The 21,070-nt window shown below is 42.5% G+C and overlaps 1 long non-coding RNA gene across 1 annotated transcript; it reads left to right on the top strand.

The window, feature by feature from the left end:
* Positions 1-1,498: 1,498 nt before the first annotated feature.
* Positions 1,499-20,175, top strand: LOC311259571. The gene is made up of 3 exons (XR_014622919.1): positions 1,499-1,575; positions 1,970-2,023; positions 20,101-20,175. It is a non-coding gene; the product is annotated as an uncharacterized lncRNA (long non-coding RNA).
* The last annotated feature ends 895 nt before the right edge of the window (positions 20,176-21,070 follow it).

Raw genomic sequence — 21,070 nt, 5'->3', positions numbered from 1 at the left:
AGCTTTTTTGAAAAGGAGGAATATTACACCTCCGTTTCACATAGACAAGACGGCAGATTGTAGCCTTTACCTGGCTGCAAATGTGGTGCATTTTCTAACTAAAAAGGGGCTAGAGGTAGTATCAGAGGTAGTATCAGAGGTAGTGTCAGAGGTAGTATCAGAGGTAGTGTCAGAGGTAGTATCAGAGGTAGTATCAGAGGTAGTGTCAGAGGTAATGTCAGAGGTAGTGTCAGAGCTAGTGTCAGAGGTAGTGTCAGAGGTAATGTCAGAGGTAGTGTCAGAGCTAGTGTCAGAGGTAGTGTCAGAGGTAGTATCAGAGGTAGTGTCAGAGCTAGTGTCAGAGGTAGTGTCAGAGGTAGTATCAGAGGTAGTGTCAGAGGTAGTATCAGAGGTAGTATCAGAGGTAGTGTCAGAGGTAGTATCAGAGGTAGTATCAGAGGTAATGTCAGAGGTAGTGTCAGAGGTAGTGTCAGAGGTAGTATCAGAGGTAGTATCTGAATCAACATTACGTGACCAAACAACAGTAATGCGGTAACTGGTAGAGTCTTTGGCAACTTATATGAGGAATAAAATACCGCAGTTATTAATTGCCCCCTGGGGACAAATAATGTATTTTGAATTTAATTGAAGTTATAGGTGGAAAAGCTTCCCCAGTGTTTGTCTCCTTGCACTATTGTGTTGTTGTAGTTACTGTGTTGAAAAAAATCACAGCGACAGTCAGCCCTCCCTAGACTTCAGTGAACTTTCCTCCAGAAAACAGCATCCCTCCCCACAAGTGAGAGTCAGACAGCGTCCTGTTTACTGATGGCGATTATGTAATTATTTAATTTAGAGCGAAAAACGTAACTTTGTCACTTTCCAGGATGCATGGTGGGTCAGGATCTCAATCACAACACATTATAACTGCATCCACATGATTATAAACAGTCAGCAGATACATGTTTAGATTAAAAGGAGGACATCGGGGGAAACACGTTGGTGCGGCTGGGTTCTGTGTGATAAAAAACAAAAGCAGAGAATTGGCGAACCTCCGCTGCGGCGGTAATATGGAGTCTCTGTGTGAAAAGGGCTAGTGTGTATTCATGGCTATGCATGTCTAACAGTTTGGTCAGTACTATGACATGTTTTCCTTTCTGTTCAGCAATGGTGGTTGGTGGTGATTGTGATGACTACAGCAGATGAAAAATAACATTATATATCATTCTGTCCTGAAATGTCCTTTCTTCTGTTTTGTAAAAATGATTTCAATAATAACTGGCCAGTCTGTTCTGCTCTCCTTTACTCTTTGGTAGAACACATCTCAGGTTTTAATTGTGGCACTAAAATTCATGTTGAAATGTCTTGAGTGAAATACAGCTGGAAATAGGCCTGTGATTTTGCTTGAGGGAATGGCACGATGCACAGTTTCCATGGTGCTGATGTCATTTTAATCACTGCTGCCTGCTCACAGAGCTGCCTGTTATGAGCATGGAGCAGCTCTGAAATGTCTTTCTGTGGGATGGTCCAGACATCAGCAGGATCACAGCAGTTTCCTTTTATTGTTCCTGGGTGGATGGCTGCATGTGGGTGGATGAGGTGAGGAACTTCTGTTCTTGTTTGAGCCAGTTGCAGTTGTGCACTATTAAGAGACAAAGATTAAAGGGTCATTGCAATCTTTTTGTATGTATTTAGCCCTTTTGCCACAAATGGTTCACTGTGAGGTATTTTTCGAAGCGTGTCATGCTTTTCCTACATGGCACACAGCCATTGGCTACTATTGATTCTAATATGGTAGGAAGATTAACCTTGGTAATGCCAGCTAGTAGAGATTCATGGTTGTCAGTAGAGGTTATTTGTATTAAATGGATCAAAACACCCTAACTGCATAAATACACGTTAAATTAGGACTTTATTTAGTAACAGACAAAGACTAGATTTACATTTGGCATTAATATCCAATCTGTATGTCATGTATCTTCTTACCACGCAGGTGTAAATGCTTGCATAACGCATTGCTGTTGGAACCTGGATCCGATGTGTTCAGGTACTACCCTTTGCTGAGCTCTTTACGAAATTTTCAGCAATCCATACATCACATAATCACTGTGACTTTTTACAGCCTAGTCATTTGCCACCACCACAAATGCACCTGAAAGGCATAAACGAAAGCCAGCTAACACTACCAAATACATCCTTAAGCTGTCTTGTCCTTATTTTAAAATGGTCAAATATAACTGTAGTATCATTACAGTTTATATTTCTTCAAACAAATGTAAGAATTCAAAATGTGCTCAAGCTGCCCAACAATAAACTACATATGGGACTTCTCCTGATAAGGAAAAATAAGTAGCACCCATACAACAGCAAAGTTTCCTTTGACCTAGAATCACGGATGAAATAAGAGAGCTGGATACGTTGCCCCACTTCAGACTTGTACCAGCATATTATGAAACGCTGCCACTTAGTACCAATATTGAGGTCGCATTGATGCACATGATTCAACTGTGAGGTAATGAACAAAATGCTTTCTGGTTATACCTGTAAGTTTACATACACTTGTAAAGAACATGTACAGTATATCATGGCAGTCTTGAGTACCAATGATTTCTACAATTTCTTTTGTCACAAAAAACATTCATGAAGTTTGGTTCAATGATGAATTTATTATAGGTCTATATGAAAATGTGACCAAATCTGCTCAGTCAAAATATACATACAGTAATTCTGATAAATGTCTCTTAGCAATTTTCACCTCAATTACATGCCTTTGATAGCCATCTACAACCTTCTGGTATCCTCTGGCTGAATTTTTAACCACTCATCTTGACAGAATCTGTGAAGTTCAACTAAATTTGTTAGGGGACTCAAAAGCAGCTGCAGACTCAGGAGGTAGATTGAAAAAAAAGTCTTTATTGTCCAAAAACTATTTCAGAGGGTGAGGGGAATGGAAGGGAGAGAAGTCCAGGCTGGTGAAGGCCAGAGAGGTCCAGGTGGAAACAAAAGGGGCAGGTGGTGGTGTGGCAGGCAGGCAGCCAGGCAGACAGGGAGGGAGACTGAGAATGAATCCTAGGCACAAAAAAGCAACGGTTAGAAAACAGCAAAATTCACAAAGTGCAAAAAACTCTAGAAAAAACACTAGGAGCTTGAGTCAGTAATACCACAGAGAGGGATCAACAATCTGGCGAGGATGGAGTGAAGAACCAGAGTAGATATTAGGGGTGTTCCAACAAGGTTACCTCACGATTTGATTCGATTTCGATTATGGGAGCTTCGATTCGATGATTGGCCAGGATTCTTCGATTATTGCAATTTTTAATGCTTTTTTCCATACAAGATTGATTTTGTCTTCATCTGTGGCTATATTTGTAAATAAATAGCCTATCAATTAACTCAGTTCCTCTAAAACTACACTCATAAAGTAAATAACAAGGTTATTTGAACATTTGACTTGTATTTTTCAAAGACACAAAATATTTTATTTTATGACTATGTAAACATTTGCACTTTGACCTACTTAACTTTGACCAGGGAAAGCTCCACTTGCAGGAGAGCCCCCTCTATTGGCGGAAAACACTGAAAACAGTCAAGCCCTGGATTTAATGAGGCGTAAACACGTGACGTGGCGTGAAGCACGAAGTTGGGCAGTGATCAGTGACAACAAAGTTGTCTTCAAAATAAGAGCTTTACATTGCACCCCATTGGATTTTAGAACTGGGTTCTTAGCGGGGGGCTTTTAATTTGAAAGTAGCGACCGTTCGTAGCTTGCCGCTACACAACAGCTGACAGTCAGCCGCTACTAGCTGTTTGGTTGTGTCCGCTAGCTGTCAGCTACAGAGACTGAGGAGACGGTAGCATCTCCCGGATCTCAGCGGCTTTCCAGTTGCTCATCTTGACATCCGCGGATGAAGTGATGAACTGACTGCTGTGATCAGCTGTTTCCTGGTTTTAAAACTCCCGGCTGCGGGTCGCACAACAGTGCACGTTATCGACACCTCCGCCCATGTCCCGCAATTGCCGGCACATTGATGCCTCGGATTTAGATAGCAATGGAGGCGGCAGTAAGTGTACCCTCAGAGGCGTCAAATTGGCGGACCAAAACAGAACGCCAATTTGCCGCCTTCTGTCTAAATGCGCGGACCTAGCAAAGCATCGACGTTAATTAATCGATGCCGAATCGTCACGTGACACATTGCGATGCATCGCCACATCGATGAATTGCACCCACCTCTAGTAGATATACTGCAGAGTTGATTGCTGGATAGGTAGAAGGTGAGCAGCTTGGAGCAGGTGTGTAGATGATCTCAGGGTGCAGGGAGAGAGTGATGCCACGCCCACCACACACACCCAGACACACACGGGAGAAAGAAGGGGGGGGGAGTTTCTTTGTTGTGTTGTGTTGTTGTTGTTGTTGTTGTTGTTGTTTTCAATTAACATATTTTCACCTTCCCTGAGCTTATAGAAAAACATTTTTATGTTTGCGATACCATCCTAGCATAAAGTGTGTGGGCCGAGCAGGTCCAAAAACAGGCAGGGCCAGGGAGCGAGGCACTTAAATGAATGTGCAGAGGGCCACACAATGCAGAAACAAATCAGGATAGAGACCAGTTTTTTTTTTTTTTTGCATGTGCGCTGGACGAGGAAGTTTCCCTCAAATGAATGAATGTTGTCTTGGAAACAGGTATCCAGTACATAAAATATGTCCATGCCTCGGATCAGCTATGTTTGTACTCCACGGTCTTCACCTGCTTTATTTGCATTTGATGGGAAAGCTTGCCACGCGAAAAGGACAGTATTTATTCAGATAACCATCCAGATGTCAGTACCGAGAAGAAATGGAGCATCACAATCAGAACTCCATTACGTTTCCATGATGTCTGCTGGTGAAATGCAAATATCTCACTGTAAAGCTTGCTCTATATTGTTTATTATTGCTTAAATTGTAACCAGTCAACAAACTTGTGAATGTGTAGTAAAGGCTGATGAATCAGTGCCCAGCAGAGGGATATGCGGGTCAGGTTGGGTAGAAAAGGGTCAGCTGGAGGTCAGTGGTCCTCTACTTACTGTATGTGGGTGCAGTCTGCTGTTAATAGGATTTTCATGTCTTTATTCAGGAGTGGGCTCCAAAGTCAGTTCATTATTACTTATCTACTACAGCAGAGGGACAGATGTTCTGCCATACTGTATCCTAACCTTGTCTTTTCTGCCATTAAATTGATTGGGAAAAGTGGTTGTACTTTGTGTGTAAAATGTCACTTCAATGTCAAAGGGAAGTGTAATTACTGAAGGAGAGTATCAGTAGTGCTGGTGTATGGTCAGTGGTCACAGACTGGTTTATTGAGGTCAGTTTCACAGGTTAGTATAGTATATTGGAAGAAGTTATGCTCCAGCAGAGAGTTCAGAGAGAGAGAGAGAGAGAGAGAGAGAGAGAGAGAAAGAGAACCATGAATGAAAGAAAGAAATAATGTTTTATACTACAATGTTGTGTTCATATTTGAATGGCCTGCCTGCTGCAAAATTGGACGTAATTATATGTACAGTACTTCAGTGTGTGTGTGTGCGTGTGCGTGTGTGCGTGTGTGAGGGACTTCGGCATATTTCTGTTAGCTGATAATGCGTTTATAATGACAGTTGCCTGCAGATAATGACAATATGCTACAGGTTTGACAGGAAACGCTGTTCTCTAAAAGCTACAATTACTAATAGGATGTGTGTGTGTGTGTGTGTGTGTGTGTGAGTGAGTAGGGAGTAGGTTTTTAGTTACAGCTGCGTAAAAAAAACTAGTTCGACCCACAACGCTGGACACACTGCAGAGATCAGGATATTGTGGTAGTTAAATTTGAAAATAAGAACCATGACGAAATATATTAATTTTCAGCAACAAATGAAAACTGAATAATAATGTGTGACTAACCTATGGACAAATTAACTGCTCGTTTGCCTGTTTCACGAACAGCAACATCTTACAATTCAGTAATGTTATCTGCAAGGAAAATTATCCAATATTTTGGTTTTTTTTTTAAAGATTGATGGATTAAATTCACTATAGTCTACCTAAAAATGAAGGCGGCAGTGGCAACAAAACAGCAGGGAAAAAACAGAAAACATGCAGACAGCATGCCAGCCTTGATAGAAGGTATGATAACACTAATGTTGCGCTATTATGAATCAAACATGTGGATGCTTTCATCTTTCATGTTAACAGCTACTGATAGGAACAAGGGAAGGATTTCCAGATAGCAAAATTGTTGTGGCCACAGTATCTGGGTTTCTAATCTAAATCATTTTTTCTATCTAGATGCAGTGTTCCTGGACTGAAACAAGTAAATTCAGTAATGTACAGATTCACTGTAAACATCTTAATTTTTAAAAAAAACTCTCAACATTCCATTTGTCAAAACAGTCACTTTCATGGTTTGACTCATATTTAAAGGGTTGTGAGCAGCGTGTTGTGATTAATTTAGGGGAAAGTGCTGTATCGTAGGCAACTGGACTTGTTGGTGTGACTGTGTGGGTGTGACCTCACAGAGTTTCAGAGTCGTTAGGGCCTGTTGTGGGTCGTTGACCCAACCAGCCTTCATGTGGGTTGCTAAGGCTAGGTGAGCCCAGGTGTGAATGGTTGTTAAGCTGTCTGGGGAGCGAACTCAGTACTGCATTATAGGTGGGTGATACAGACATAGGTGGATTCTTTTACTCCTCTTTCAAACCCTGTGTCTTCTCTAGAGAAGAGCTCACACGTGTCCTTAACGACTTTAAGGACACTCCCACACAGAGTTTAAAAGCCTGCAACTCCCCTCCAGTTAGTTAGAACTGAAGGAGCTTCTTGGATGAGAGGTGAAATATCTTCAAGAAACTGAAACACTTGCAGGTTTCACTCTAGTCTATGTGTGCACTTCAACTGGCTCCGCTGCGTTGTGTATCTACTCTGTTGCAACTCCGTAGCAGATACGCAAGGCTTCTATTTCTGCTGGATGCTGGAGCAAGGCACATCAATTCAGCCAAATTCAGCACAGAACAGACAGGAAGTCAGACACCAAAACAACAACATAACATTTTGTTAATTTTCATAATAAAACAGTCAGTGTTGACACCAGCACATAGATCTCAACAAAGAGACAAATCCAAGCACTTCTTCTAATCCTTAGGTTGGGAACACTAAACTTTTGTCTGTTTGTTGTTGTGTTTATAACACATACGTACAACAGTGGTCACGCGTGATTCTGTAATTATCACAGGAACTCCTTGGTCTGGCAACTCCCACAGTCCAGCAGTGCTGCGCCGTGCTGCATTCAAAACGAAGCCGGTGGGGGTTGACGGACAACAGAGCACAGAGCAAAACCGTAGCAGACCCGTTTCACAACGTACATGCAACCAGTGGAATCCCGGGTTAGAATTACCATGACCTTGATGACAACCTTAATCAACATGTTGTGATTAATATCATCAAATTTGTCTCTCACAAAATTGACAAAGGAATCCCCTGAGGAACTGTTTTGGGCCTCATCCTTCTCAGTTTGTATATTAAAGACCTCCCAGAAACATGGCCTGGTTTAGGTCTTCAGATGTATGCTGACGGCATAGTCATCCATTCTTCTGGTAAAACTTGTGCTGTTGCAGCTAAGCTAAACTAAGCAACAGCTTGGCTTCATGTCTCCTATCTGTTTTCCTATTAAAAAGATACCTGCATAGACTCCTTCGATGTGAGATTTAAAGGTGAGCTCACTAAACAAGCAGGTGAAGCTTTTGGGGATAGGGGTTTTTAGAAGTTTTAAAAGTCACATCAAAAAGATCTGTAAAACAATTAATGCTAATTTCTGCTGTTTTAACATAAAAAGAAACTGCTGGACATTAGACTGTGCCTCCCTGTTTCTAAATTCAATGATATTCTCACATCTGTCATGGTTTAACCACCTGATCTGGGTCTTTACACCTGGGCTTTGAAAATCTTGGACAAAACAGGAAATAAGGTACCGCCATCATCACACTGATTTTCATTATGTAAATCTGTTACAATGTTTAAATGGACTTCATTCATCAAGAGATTACAGAGCTGAAAGGAGCAAAGTTCCGGAACTCACTACCAGATCACTTAGACGCTGTTTACACAGAGGGAAAATGCATAATATTTTCATGCGGTTTGGCCTTTTACACGAAAACAGAGGTTTTATCACGGAAAACGATCATTTCTAAAAACTCCAGCCAAAGTGGAGATTTCTGAAAACGCCGTTTTTGTGTTTGCGTGTGTACTGGGTCAAACAGAGTTTTAGGTACTCAAACGTCACAGTATGCGACTAAAAATGCATCACTTCATGTGAGCGTCCTATATTCACAGTTTGTTTGCTTACTGATCATGGATGCTGCTAAGGTAGTGCTCATTTTTACATTTGTGCAAACGCTTTTGGCCTGTTTGCATTTGCAAACACAACTGCTCTACTCTATCGAGGAGCAGAGGCGAAGAAGTGCACGGAGGTCAGCAGTTTTTCTACAGCTTTCACTCCCAAGACGTAGGTACATTGGCTGTGTCCAAATTCAGGGGCTGCAGCCTTCAATGACCTAGCCTTTGCGGTCCACGAGGGCCGGGTCCTTCGGACAGGTCTTTGAATGCCTCGTCCACCGTTGTTAAATGGGACGGTCTAGCCTTCGGAGTATTTCCTGGTTGCCTCACCAGATGTTCCCGCCCCTTACCATTACGTCACGATTGTGAATGAAGAGATGCATTAAAGTCTGTTTTGGTTCAAATCTATCTAACGTGTACATTTATTTGTGTGTGTACAAAAATTAATGACAAAATGTGTCAAATCTAAATTGAATCATCAACATTACAAAATAAACATTAAGCCATTGGTGAATAACAAATTTTACCATAGCATTACCAGCGTCACATATTTTAACTGTTTTATAGTCCCTTGAAGTTTAACATATCTGGCGTTGGATGTTCAAATGACTAAAAACCGAGTATAAACCCATTACTTAAATTTGAATGTCATCTCTGCGCCACTTGATGTCGCCATTTTCTCTTGCTTCCGCTTCTGTTTCGGGACTGAGCAGCTGTGCGCAAAGGATCTTGGGATATAGCAGGCCGCGAAGGATAGTAGCGGTGCGTCCTCCGAAAAGAGGGAAGGGCAGGCGGAGCCTTTGAATTTGGACAGCCTTCGCGCAGCGTTGTGACGTAATTGGCCTTCAAATGCGCCCTTCGTGGGCTGCAGCCCCTCAATTTGGACACAGCCATTGCCTGCCTATTTTGAAAGGAACAGGAAGTGGCTTGTGTTATTCATTGTTGTTGTTGATTTTGAGGATTCTGATTGGCTTGCATGGCTTTATCCTTGTTGTTACACTGCCACCTACAGGTTTGGCATAGTTATGATGGTGCTTGACGGTGTATTTATGTGGGTTCATGTAAACGTAAACTTTTTTGAAAACGATCTTGTGTGTACAACATAATTTTTTGAAAACGGAGGGGGAGAAATATTTGTTTCTGTAAATACCCGTTCTATGTACCCTTACCGTACTATGTGTAAATGTGGTCTTAAATTTGTGCACAGGAAGCTTCTTCCCAAAAACAACCCCCCAGAGCATGCAGCTCAGGCTCAAGGACATTATATTAAAACTTGGATACAGTACTGGAGGCAGAGCCCTACTCATTCCTATAAAGCTGCTCAGTGGCTCATGAAGCCAAAAAAGCTCAACTTCCCAGCTATAAAATTGCCTGGATCTTCCGTGTTGTGGGGCCCATAGAGCATGTGCCTAGAGACTTTTTCACTGACCAAGCCGGCTAACTTCTGGTTTAGCGCCAGGCTAACTTGAATAGAGATAAAATGATTTAATCTTACAAGGTTACAAAATGCATTTATTGTCATTTTTTAAATCACAAGGGTTTTAAAAATGAAACTATGTTTAAGTCGTTTATGCGGCAAGGTTGTGCTGCGGTGTGATAATGTCACTCCTGTTGTAAAACTATTGTTTCAGGACGTACTTGAAAAAATTGAACCTGTCCTTTAAGATGGTTGTGCCTAAGCAAAGCAAGCAAGCTATTGAGAATCAGAATGATGTCTGACTGATAAAGTAGACAGCTGGATCAGTGGGTTAGAGGCTATAACTCAACACTCGTCCCTCTGTGCCCTTTTGGCTCCCACAAAGGATCAGGCAGGCTGGGAGACTGCCCTTTGGAGGCTCTGTCTGAAGCAAATTGTCAGAGGGATCGCCCACCTTTTCTATCAATTTACAGACCTTTTGTGCGCAGGCAGCTCTGCTCTCATTACCACAGCCCTGGGTTCACACGCAATCTTTTAGATTCAATTAGCTTGGATGCGCAGCAAAATATCGAAGGGAGTTTTGCTCAAGCAAAGCCTCAAGGAAACTAGAAAAGGTCATGCCTCTGACTTCCTCTCTGAGAGGTACAGGGAGGTAGATGGAAGAAAAAATGTCACGTTCAATGGGCTAAAATGCCATTTCATTCCCTACACTACTACACCACAGTGACCAAACTTCATTTCCCTCCTGAAAATATGCTGCCTGGAGCAACAAACTCTCAATTTAATACTTAAAACAGTGCACTTTTAAAATCTCAAGTATATTGTTCAAAGTTTAGCAGTTCATTAATATTCAAACTCCAGCTCCTAGCCATTCCTCACTGTATTGAAAAAAGGCTGTCAGTTGTTCTGCTATGTTAAGAACACAAACCAGGAGGTGCAGCTCTGTGAAAACCACTCAGCAGAGTCCTGCAGTATATGGAACACACCCAGCTGTGCCATTGAAATTGGGGCCATTACTTTTTTGCTGAAGAAAATGTTGGCTTTTGACAAGGCATTTAACATAGAAATGCTATATTATGCATGCAAATCAGGCAGTCCTCTTGTTCAGTGTGCAAGGCCTTATTGAGGATGACCTTGGTGGACGACAGGTGTTAGAGGGGGAATAATATGTCTCCTGTCACCTGCAGGTGACATAAAATTCCCAATTAAACTTTAAGATGTCTGCATTCATGTGAACTAAACAAAACGTGGCTGGCATCAGTGATGAGGTTGACTTTTCTTTTTTTATGTAAGTCAGTGACGGTAATCAAATTTACTGTGTTACAGTAAAGGTCTGAGGGACTGAGGGGAAGAATTCCAGAACACAAGTGCATTTATGTGTTCCGATGAAAATTACAGTAGTAGTTATGCTTTATGATACTGTATATCACTAGCTTGTAAAAACAGGGTTCTACAGCTTTGAGACATTGAACATCAACAAACGTCCCTGCTGGCTAACAGCTAAAGGAGCAATCAGCAATAACTACATAATGGGTTTTGATCAATGTAGCCAACATCACTGTTGTCTAAATATCTGCACACATATGCCCAATCTATATGCATTAGCTTTGTTTCCATGGAGCATTTTATTATCTGTTTTGTAATCTATATTGTCTGTATTGTAGTCTAATAATTCTAATGAGCATTTTTTATTACAGTTTCTGACATCTTGTACTATAACAAAAATATAATGAGGAGATTAATTGATAATGAAAATAGCCCTTAGCTGTCAGTTTAGCCAGTTTAGACTTTCTATAATATCTCTCACCAACGAAAATATGTTGTGTGACGATTTCATATAAAACCTTATCTCATGTATTTATATCACAGTCTAAATAGATTTGTGGACATCATCAGTATCATTGAATTCATACATTTTGAACATTTAGGAACTGTGCTGAAGTCACAGGGCAGTTATCGGGGTGTATGGCAGGCGTACAAAGTCCAGGACTGTCACTCGAGAATCCATCCAGGGTTAACATCCAGTCTGTGATTAGTTTTAGCCATTAAAGGCATTTTGGGTTAGGTCAGGAAAAGATATTTTCAGTTTGTGAAACAGTCACAACATTTTATACAGGACTCAATTTGTTTAAAGCCAGGGAAAGGTCTTGTTTTTTGGTTACATGGTGATACATAAATATAAAGTATTTCTGATTCTTATTCTGATACATGATACAAATAAGTTACTGAAGCTGCTGAAATTATTTCACAAACTGCTGTGATTGTTTTGTTTTACTGGAAGTAGATTGTGCTACCCTAAATGTCTAGTTGAAGTCACTGTGAAAATGATTTGATCATATAAAAATTGTACTGACAGCACAACTACAGTAGGTCATCAAAATGACAGAGTCCTGATCTGTGGTTTGCACAGCATTATTCTGAGGAAACAGTTTGGAAAGTTCAACCCAAGTTTGGAAATATCAACTGTAGAGATGTCTGCTTGTTCTCCAATATAATGGAACTAAATGGCTTGTTGTGCTCAAAGTGCATAAATAAAGGTGGGGTGTAACCGAGTAAATGCACCCTTCCACCCTTCCTAAATAAATAAATCCAAAGAGCTTGTTGTGAGCAGTTTCATGTAGGAACTATTTTCTTTCCACATTACCACACAGAAGGAAGGGTGCATTTACTCGGTTACACCCCACCTTTCCGAAACCCCGCTGTTCCGAAAATAGACTTCCATTCTTCGTAATGGCGTGGTTTCCCATTTTTTCTAAAGACCCCGCTATTCTGAAAAGGTTATTGGAGTACCCCTGACCCTAACCCTAACCCTAACCCTATTGGGAAGTCTCATCAGTCAATAAAACTTTGTCCCAGAACTTTTGAGCCTTGTCTCTGTAATTTTTGGCAAATTCCAATCTGGCCTTCCTATTCGTATTGCTAAATGAGTGGTTTGTATCTTCTGGTGTAGCCTCTGTACTTTTGTTCCTGAAGTCTTCTGCAAAACGGTGGATTGTGATACCTTTACTCCTGCCCTCTGGAGGTCGTTGGTGATGTCACTGACAGTTGGTTTAGGGTTTTTCCTTTCAGCTCTCAGAATGTTTTGTCATTAACTGCTGATGTTTTCCTTCGTCTACCAGTTCAACATTGGTTACTGAGTAAACCAGTGGTTTCTTTCTTCTTCAGGGCATTCCAAATGGTTGTGGTGGCTATGGTTAATGTTTGTGCAATGGCTCTGATTGATTTTCCATCTTCTCTTCAAAATTGCTTGTTTTTCTACCATAGACAGGCAAAACCCAAAGCTGAAACTGAGAGTTGACATTCAGCGCTATTTACTGTTTGAATAATCAATGTAATCTGGGCAACAAAATACACCTGACAGTCACATGTTCCAATAATTTTGCTTTTTCAAAAAAAGGTGCTATCTTCTAAGTTTTTTAACAGATCTAGATGTAAATGGAAGCTGACATACTGATCTCTTGTCTCATATTCATCTTTTAATGTCAAAGCCAAATATTTTCAGTGTACAGCACACATAAAGGAATTGGCCTTACTTTTCCAATAGTTTTGGAGGGGACTGTATAATGTAGAGCAGACACCTAAGCATTCATTTGTTTTTGTGTTTGCGTACACCTGATGAATAAAAGTTGCATTTTCGTGCATTTCGTCCTTCTCTGTATATAAACATCTAGCTCTTTAACTGTCTCTCTGTCATTTTTTTACTGCATTTACTGGGTTTATCATAAGTTCTCTGCTGAAAACAGCTGCCGTTCATTGTTCACTTTTTTTGTGGTCATGAATGAACCATTTTCTGAGCCTCTAATGAACACGTTTGGTTTCTAGTGAAGTCTACAAAATGATTCTGTAATTACGAGAAAGCTATTTTGACCTAATAATTTTCAATGATTAAAAAATAATTATGTGGTCATAACAAAGTTATATTGAGATTACAGATTACATTTTCGGGTATTAACGTTATATAATAATAAGACAAACTTTTCTTTTGAAGACAAAAAAATATTTAATGGTTTTTTATATATGAGATTTGTTTAGGGTCACATGGTATGGAAATCCGTGCTCTCGGATTCTCAATCCGTGCGCACGGATTTTACCCTCTTCGCTTCTTCAGCAAATGAACCTACCTTGCATGGACCGCGATGACCACATCCACCCAGGAAATTAAATTTTATCTCAGATATAACTCGAGTGAAATACTTGGCAGATGTGGTCGCCCTCAGAATGCTCCATGGGGAATGCATACATGTATGCTAGAAAAAATGAAATGGATTACAAAACCGTGTGCATGAAATCTGTGAATCCCTTGCCACAGATTTCCACATCCTGTTTTTTTTCTACCATGTACCATGTCCGTAGATTTGGAACATTAACACAGCAACAAACAACGATTTGCTATAAAAAGATATGGTGGAGTAATGGCATCCTGACCAGAGAATAAGGTCTCACTTTCTCTGTGTGTGTTGTGATCAAATCCAAAGGGCTCCAACTTGACTGAGCTGGTTTTTCTGCTTCTTGACAAGCAACTTGATGGGTACATAACTTTACAGGCTGGAGTAGTAGGCATGATAGACCTAATTTCCCCTTGGGGATTAATAAAGTTATCTATCAATCTATCTATCTATCTATCTATCTATGATAGCTAATTAGCTGTTACCGATATGAATTGTTTTACAAATTTTGGAACTGCAAGATGTTGCCGAATTTTGTTTGTGCAGATGTTTCTCCTTTCAGAGGATGCCATTAAAGGTGCTGCAACACAACAGAAAAGGAGGGGGGGCTTTTGTTATATCTAGCTGATTTTGCATTTGCTGCAGTGCACACCAACAACCACAAGGTGGCACATGTGATCAGTCCAGACTACAGTGAAAACCTCGGGGCCTTGAGTTTCTCTCTTCTCCCTCTGGAACCAGACACACTGTTTTATTTCCTCATTGATTCAGTCTGTTTCTACGGAGCCCCTCTAGGGTCACATGGTAGAAAAAAACCAAACTGGATGTGGAATGCTCTCGGATTTGTAAACCGTGCTCTCGGATTCATGATCTGTGTGCACAGATTTAGCCCTCTTCTCAATGATCAGCACTGCATGACTACTGACAGTCCTATCTTTCTACATGGAGTTTGCCTTCGAGCAGCAGAAAGCATTTGCAGTACTAAATGTCAATGGGCCCTTGATCTAAAGTCAATGTCGCAGTGTTTTACCAGCTATGTAGAGGGCTCAGTATTCATATAGTAAGATGCAACTTCATAGGCAGGTTCACAACGCATGTACACTGTGCTTTAATGATTAGAGAGGCTGCTTTCAGTCATTTTCATGCACATAGTAATGTCACTGTAGCAAACGTCATGGCTCATTTAAGCAGCAAAACTAAAAATCTATAGTTATAAACAGGACAGTACAGAGGACACGCTCCAGAGGAAACAGCAGTGATGGAGCTCAGGAGTCGGGAGATTTCAATATATGGGGCGGCTGTAGCTCAGGAGGTAGAGCGGGTCGTCAGCCACTGAAGTTAAATTCTGTCTCATGCGTAAAAGCACACGTCGTTTCTCTAAAGGGGGACATGCACCTGATGTTTCTGCTACTGGAGTCCATTGCAGGTTATGTTATAATGTGTTTCTCATCAAAGATGAATTATTTCACCCACCCTCACCCCATCAATCAGAATGATAGTTCTTATGACCTGTCCAGTCCGATCAGAGGACTGAGATCTGCACACCACATTACGCACCGCAGCACTCCTCCTCCTTTAGTTAACACTCAGTCTGACACTCAGAGCGAGGAATTGACAAATTTGATGTCCACGTGCAGGAATGATTTCCTGTGGTGCTCTGTGGTGCATCTTGGTGGAATTAGTCGAGTGCTGAATGTACTCCTGTGGCTGACCACCATGTCATTGAGTGGATGGGAGCCATTGTCCGAGATGACATGTAACTTGGATAGCATCCTCCTCTCTGACATCACCGTCAGAGAGTCCAGCTCCACTCCCACAATGTCACTGGCCTTGCGGATCAGTCTGTTCAGTCTTTTTGCGTCCGCTACCCTCAGCCTGCTGCCTCAGCACACAACAGCATAGAGGATAGCACTGGCCACCACAGACTCATAAAACATCCTGAGCATAGTCCGGCAGATGTTGAATGACCTCAATCGTATCAGAAAATAGAGATGACTCTGTCCCTTCCTGTAGAGGGCATTTGTGTTCTTAACCCAGTCCAGTTTATTATCAATGTGGACTCCCAGATACTTATAATCCTCCACAATGTCCACACTGACCCCCTGGATGGAAACAGTGGTCAACGGCACCTTGGTCCTCCTCAGGTCCACAACCAGTTCCTTGGTCTTTGTCACATTGAGCTGTAGATGGTTCCACTCACACCATGTGACAAAGTTGTCCACAGTAGTCCTGTATTCATCCTCAGCACTTTCACTGATACATCCAACTATTGCTGAGTCATCCGAGAACTTCTGGAGATGACAGGTCTCTGTGCAGTAGTTGAAGTCCGTTGTGAAGAGGGTGAAGAGGAAGGGAGAGAGGACAGTCCCCTGTGGGGCCCCGGTGTCACAAGAGATATTAGCTAAGCTAATGGGTAAAGCTAGGGATGTAGCGAAGGTCACACTACGCCACAATCTCTCACTTGACTACATCCATTCTCCCGAACTGATCTTTGACATCCTGAAACAGAACTTCGGTGAGTTAACCTTCTCTTCCATGCTGATGGCTGACTTCTACAACACCAAGCCACTGCAACATAAGGGAGTGATGGAATACTGGATTAGACTGAATAATGCTATTGACATTGCAGACAAGTGCTTATGGAGACAGGGGCGTAGTGTTGAGGATCCAGGACGTGAAGTGTTCATGATGTTCGTTAAGTATTGTCCAGACCCCATCCTCTTTAACAGTCCCAGCTTCAAGGCAGCTGAGGAGTGGACAACCAGTGAAGTCCAGGAACAATTGACAGCTTCCAGCACGCACTCAGGACAGGCTCTCAGGACATGCTCTCAGGACACACTCTCAAGGCACGCTCTCAGGCTGTTTCTCAAGCCCCACAGAGACATGCTGTCAGCCACACCCAGCCATGTCGCAGGAAATGGAGACATCACAGCCAGTGCAGGTCAGTCCCACCTCACAGCTGTCTTCGGCCCCAGGGTTTACTTCACAGGCCTCCCCACAGTACAGTAGCTTTCACCCACAGCAGCCCAGTTCATCCCAGCTTCAGCTAATGCACTTTCCCCACATCCTTCTCAAGCACCAATATCCACTGGCCCAGTGCCAGTACTAACATCTCAGCTCACACAGTCATAAACATCTCTCAGCTGCTCAGCCAATTCTTGAGTCAGTTCATCGGCAATTTGCTCCCCCCACTCCAGCCGTCGACGTGACTGGCATGCATGTTCTAATCAGCCTCTTGGACTTCATTATTGCACATCAGAATTTGCAAGTTGCAGCCCCTGCACCAGCCCCACCACAACAGTTTTTTCAAGGACCTTTTCAGAGGAGGGACTGCTTGGTCTGTGGGGAGGCCAGCCAGTCCACACTCATGTATTGCAGAAAAGGGAATCTTTGTCTCTCATGGTTCACTCCTGGTCATTGGAAGAGAGACTGCAACAGACATGGACAGGGTCAAATGTGCCAAGCTGACACCAGCCAGAGCCAGCCTTCCGAAAACTAAAACACCCACACTTAGAGAGTGGAGGCTGAAGGTTTACTCGGAGAAGCCAGAGCTATTGTGGGAGAACCTCAATCAGCAGAATGAATTGTGCTGGTTGGCTGTGGAGGGAAGCAGACCCACCCCGACTTGACACTAACTGTCTATGGAGTGAAATGCATCGTCCTTGTCCTAGTGGTGCCAGGCCAGCGCAATGAACTCATCATTGGCTCATATGTCCTCAAGCACCTGATGCATGTCATGAAGTGCACAATGACTACTGGAAGTTCATATCTGCTGGATGCAAGCATTCACTTCATGACCATGTGCACTTTCCTGGATATAATGTCATGCACCACCAGATGGAGGGGTGACAGATGGAGGGTTGTCCCCAACAAGATTTGCACTGTTGAGCTGTGTGCCTGTGTCTCCAGGGAGCACAATTATCGTGGAGCCTTGCACCTCCAAGTCCAGACCGTGAGACATCCTTGTTGGATGGGTCATCACACCAATGTGGGGAGATCAGTGGGTGCCCTTGAGGATAACCAATCTCTCACCAAAACCAATCACCCTGAAGCACAACTCCAAGTTTGCTGATATATCACCTTGTATTGTAGTGGAAGATCTCAACATCCAGCAGGGCTCTTCTATCAGGCCAACCACCACTGATGCTGACTTCAAAGACAGGCTCTTCAACCTGGGTTTGAGCGACCTTGACATTGAATCATGCCATGCCAGCCTCCACGCTAAGAGGGAACTTGTTGAGCTTGTTGAGGAGTATGAGGACATTTTTTCCAGGCACTCGCTCGAATGTGACGAAGCTAAAGGGTTTGTACACCACATTTGCCTGACAGATGACCACCTGTTCTGCATGCCGTACAGGAGAGTGCCACCTGCTCATTACCAACAGCTCAGGCAGGTACTCACAGACATGGAGGAGAAGGGGATCATCTGCAAATCCATCAGCGAATATGCGTCTCCTTTCGTCATGGTCTGGAAGAAGGATGGTGGACTGAGGATTTGTACAGACTTCAGGTGGCTGAACGCACAGACTCTGAAGGATGCCCACCCGCTCCTTCACCAAGCAGACTGCCTTGCAGCAATTAGGGGAAATGCCTTCAGGGCATCCCCATGTGCGAGGAAGACAAAAAGTACACCGCCTTCACAATGCCTGTTGGCCTGTATGAGTACAATAGGATGCCACAAGGGCTCTGTAACAGTCCAGCTTTGTCTATGCGCATGATGTTGAACATCTTATTTGCTCTAACAGCAGGTTAGAAGAGGAAGGGGTGGACTGGCTGGGAGGGGTGCTGGCATGTACAGGAAGCTGACGGCTGCAGATTGGAGCCCTACATGTGAGGAAGCCTTTGGTAGGCTCAAGGGTGAATTTCTCAACTGCGCTGTGCTGGCTCAATCTGACTTTTTAAGACCCTTCATCCTGTCTGTGGATGCATCTCTGGATGGGCTTGGTGCGGTGGTGTCTCAACTGCCTATTGGGGAGGATAAGGCACGCCACATTGCCTTTCCTAGCAAAACCCTCAGCAAGTCACAGCAGAGATATCCTGCCCATTGTCTCAAGTTCATGGCCCTGAAGTGGAGCGTCTCAGAGTTCAGTCACTGGTTGAAAGGGCATGACTTCACCCAGTGGACGGACAGCAACCCGCTCACCCATATTCTGACCAAGCCCATGTTGATGCTCATGAACAAAGATGGGTGGCCAAGGTGTCATCCTACAACATACATTCTAGGTCCACAGAACGTTGTGGCAGATGCACTCATTTCTTTGTCTACAATGCGACTGTTCATGAGACTACTGGCTATGCACCTTTCCACCTGATGTTTGGCCATGTTCTAAGGCTTCCAGTCGACATTATGTTCAAGTCTGTCCCGCACGATCCCATTGTGGCAGATTTCAGCAACTGCTACAAAACTCTTCTGTCATACCTGTCTGAGGCTGCCAGAATTGCCCAGTGGCACGCCACCAAAGAGCAAGAACACCAGGTCCGTCAGTACTATAAGAAAGTCAAGGGTGTCTCTCTACATATTGGACATCGAGTGCTGTTTGCCAACAAAGCAGAACAAGGCAAGAAAAAACTGACTGACAAATGGGAACCTGTGGTGTACAGTGTCGAGAGGAACCCCAAAACTCACATCTATGAAGTCAGTGATGTCTCTGGCCAGTTTAAGGTCGTGCACAGGAATCTACTGTTGATAGTGAGTTTCCTCCTCATCCGGGATACACTGTAGAGTCAGTCTTTGGACAGCTCATCTGATGCTGGTGACTTCCATGTCTATGGAGAGATGGATGGACTTAGTTGCCTGGGGATGGAGTCCTCTCAAGCTCGGACGTCTTTGTGGGTCTTGTCTGAAGCGGACTGTGATAATGTTAGTCGCACTGTGGTGGACGAACTTGATTCAAAGCTCACCAACATGAGTAATATCCACTGTGATGTGGTTGACAGGATGGACGATGTAAATATTGCCCCTGACTTACCTGAACCACAGACTTCTAACTGCCTTTGATCCGTTTTACAGATAGTTTTGTACTGAACTAAGAGATGAGATGGTGCAGAGGGACGAAATGGGATAGTGTCCTTCACTACACCCTAGTTGTTGAAGCATAATTAGTGTGTGATGTGATTTTTGGTGAAATTCAGGATGGAGTGAATGTAGCAGTTTAATATTGATACATCATAAGAATTTCACCAAAACACCCCTCTCCTCATTATAGGTTTTATCTTTGGTTTTAATCTCCTGCCTGTGTGGGGACACGTTCAGCGTGATGATGCAGGTGCGTGTGCACTCGTGCTCCGGTCAAAGCCTTTTCTAACATGGTCGGAGGTAAGTTACTGATGAGTTGCGCTTTGCCGTTAAATGTTCATAAAAGTTAGTATTTGAGATTTGAATGTGATGAAATTGCGTTGGTCTGCTCTCTGTAATTTCTGATCCGTCATGTGTGAGTCCTGCAGAGATTTGTGTTCGCTAATTTGAGTTTTTACTGAGTTTTCGTTTTTAAGTAAACAAGCTAGGTTGTTAACAAGTATGGAGATGGTAAATTGTTTGAATGGTGTTTCAAATGTTGGAATGTTTCTATTTTCATACAAAAAGGTAATGAAACATGTGTTGCGTAGTTTTTAATTTGGATTTATTTATGTTGACCAATTGTTTAATTTAATTTATTTCATTCATGTAATGTTTGTCTTGTGCTTTATGTGAACTTTTGTTAGGTTTTTTTGTAATTTAATTTTATTTGGCCAAATTGATTATCTCTTTATGACATTTTGTAATTTGAGTGTAATGGTAAAAAAAGGTTTTTTGTAACATGGCCAGAAGAGAGTCACAGCCTGACACACACAAAACTCATGCTGTATGTCTGTATTTCTGTTTCACCACAACAGCTGCTGAGTAAATGACAACCAGAGGCCCAAAACACCAAAAGCATCTACTGAGGGCCATACTGTATCACAATCACTACAGCGCCATCAGTGAGGAGAAATGGTGTATCAAGTAAGTTAACTATCTTGCTCATCTCTGCTCATTCAAATAACATATGACAGCACACACCTAAATCAAATCAAACCAAAATCAAATGAATTTTATTTATATAGCCCAAAATCACAATCACATTGCCTCAATGGGCTTTACAATCTGTACAGTGAATGACATCCTCTGTCCTTAGACCCTCGATTTGAGTGAGGAAA

Source organism: Pagrus pagrus, assembly GCF_965226575.1.
Source record: "Pagrus pagrus genome assembly, chromosome: 7".
NCBI classification, from domain to species: domain Eukaryota; kingdom Metazoa; phylum Chordata; class Actinopteri; order Spariformes; family Sparidae; genus Pagrus; species Pagrus pagrus.
The sequence above is the reverse complement of the archived record's forward strand: the minus strand, read 5'-3'. Positions and strand labels throughout refer to the sequence as shown.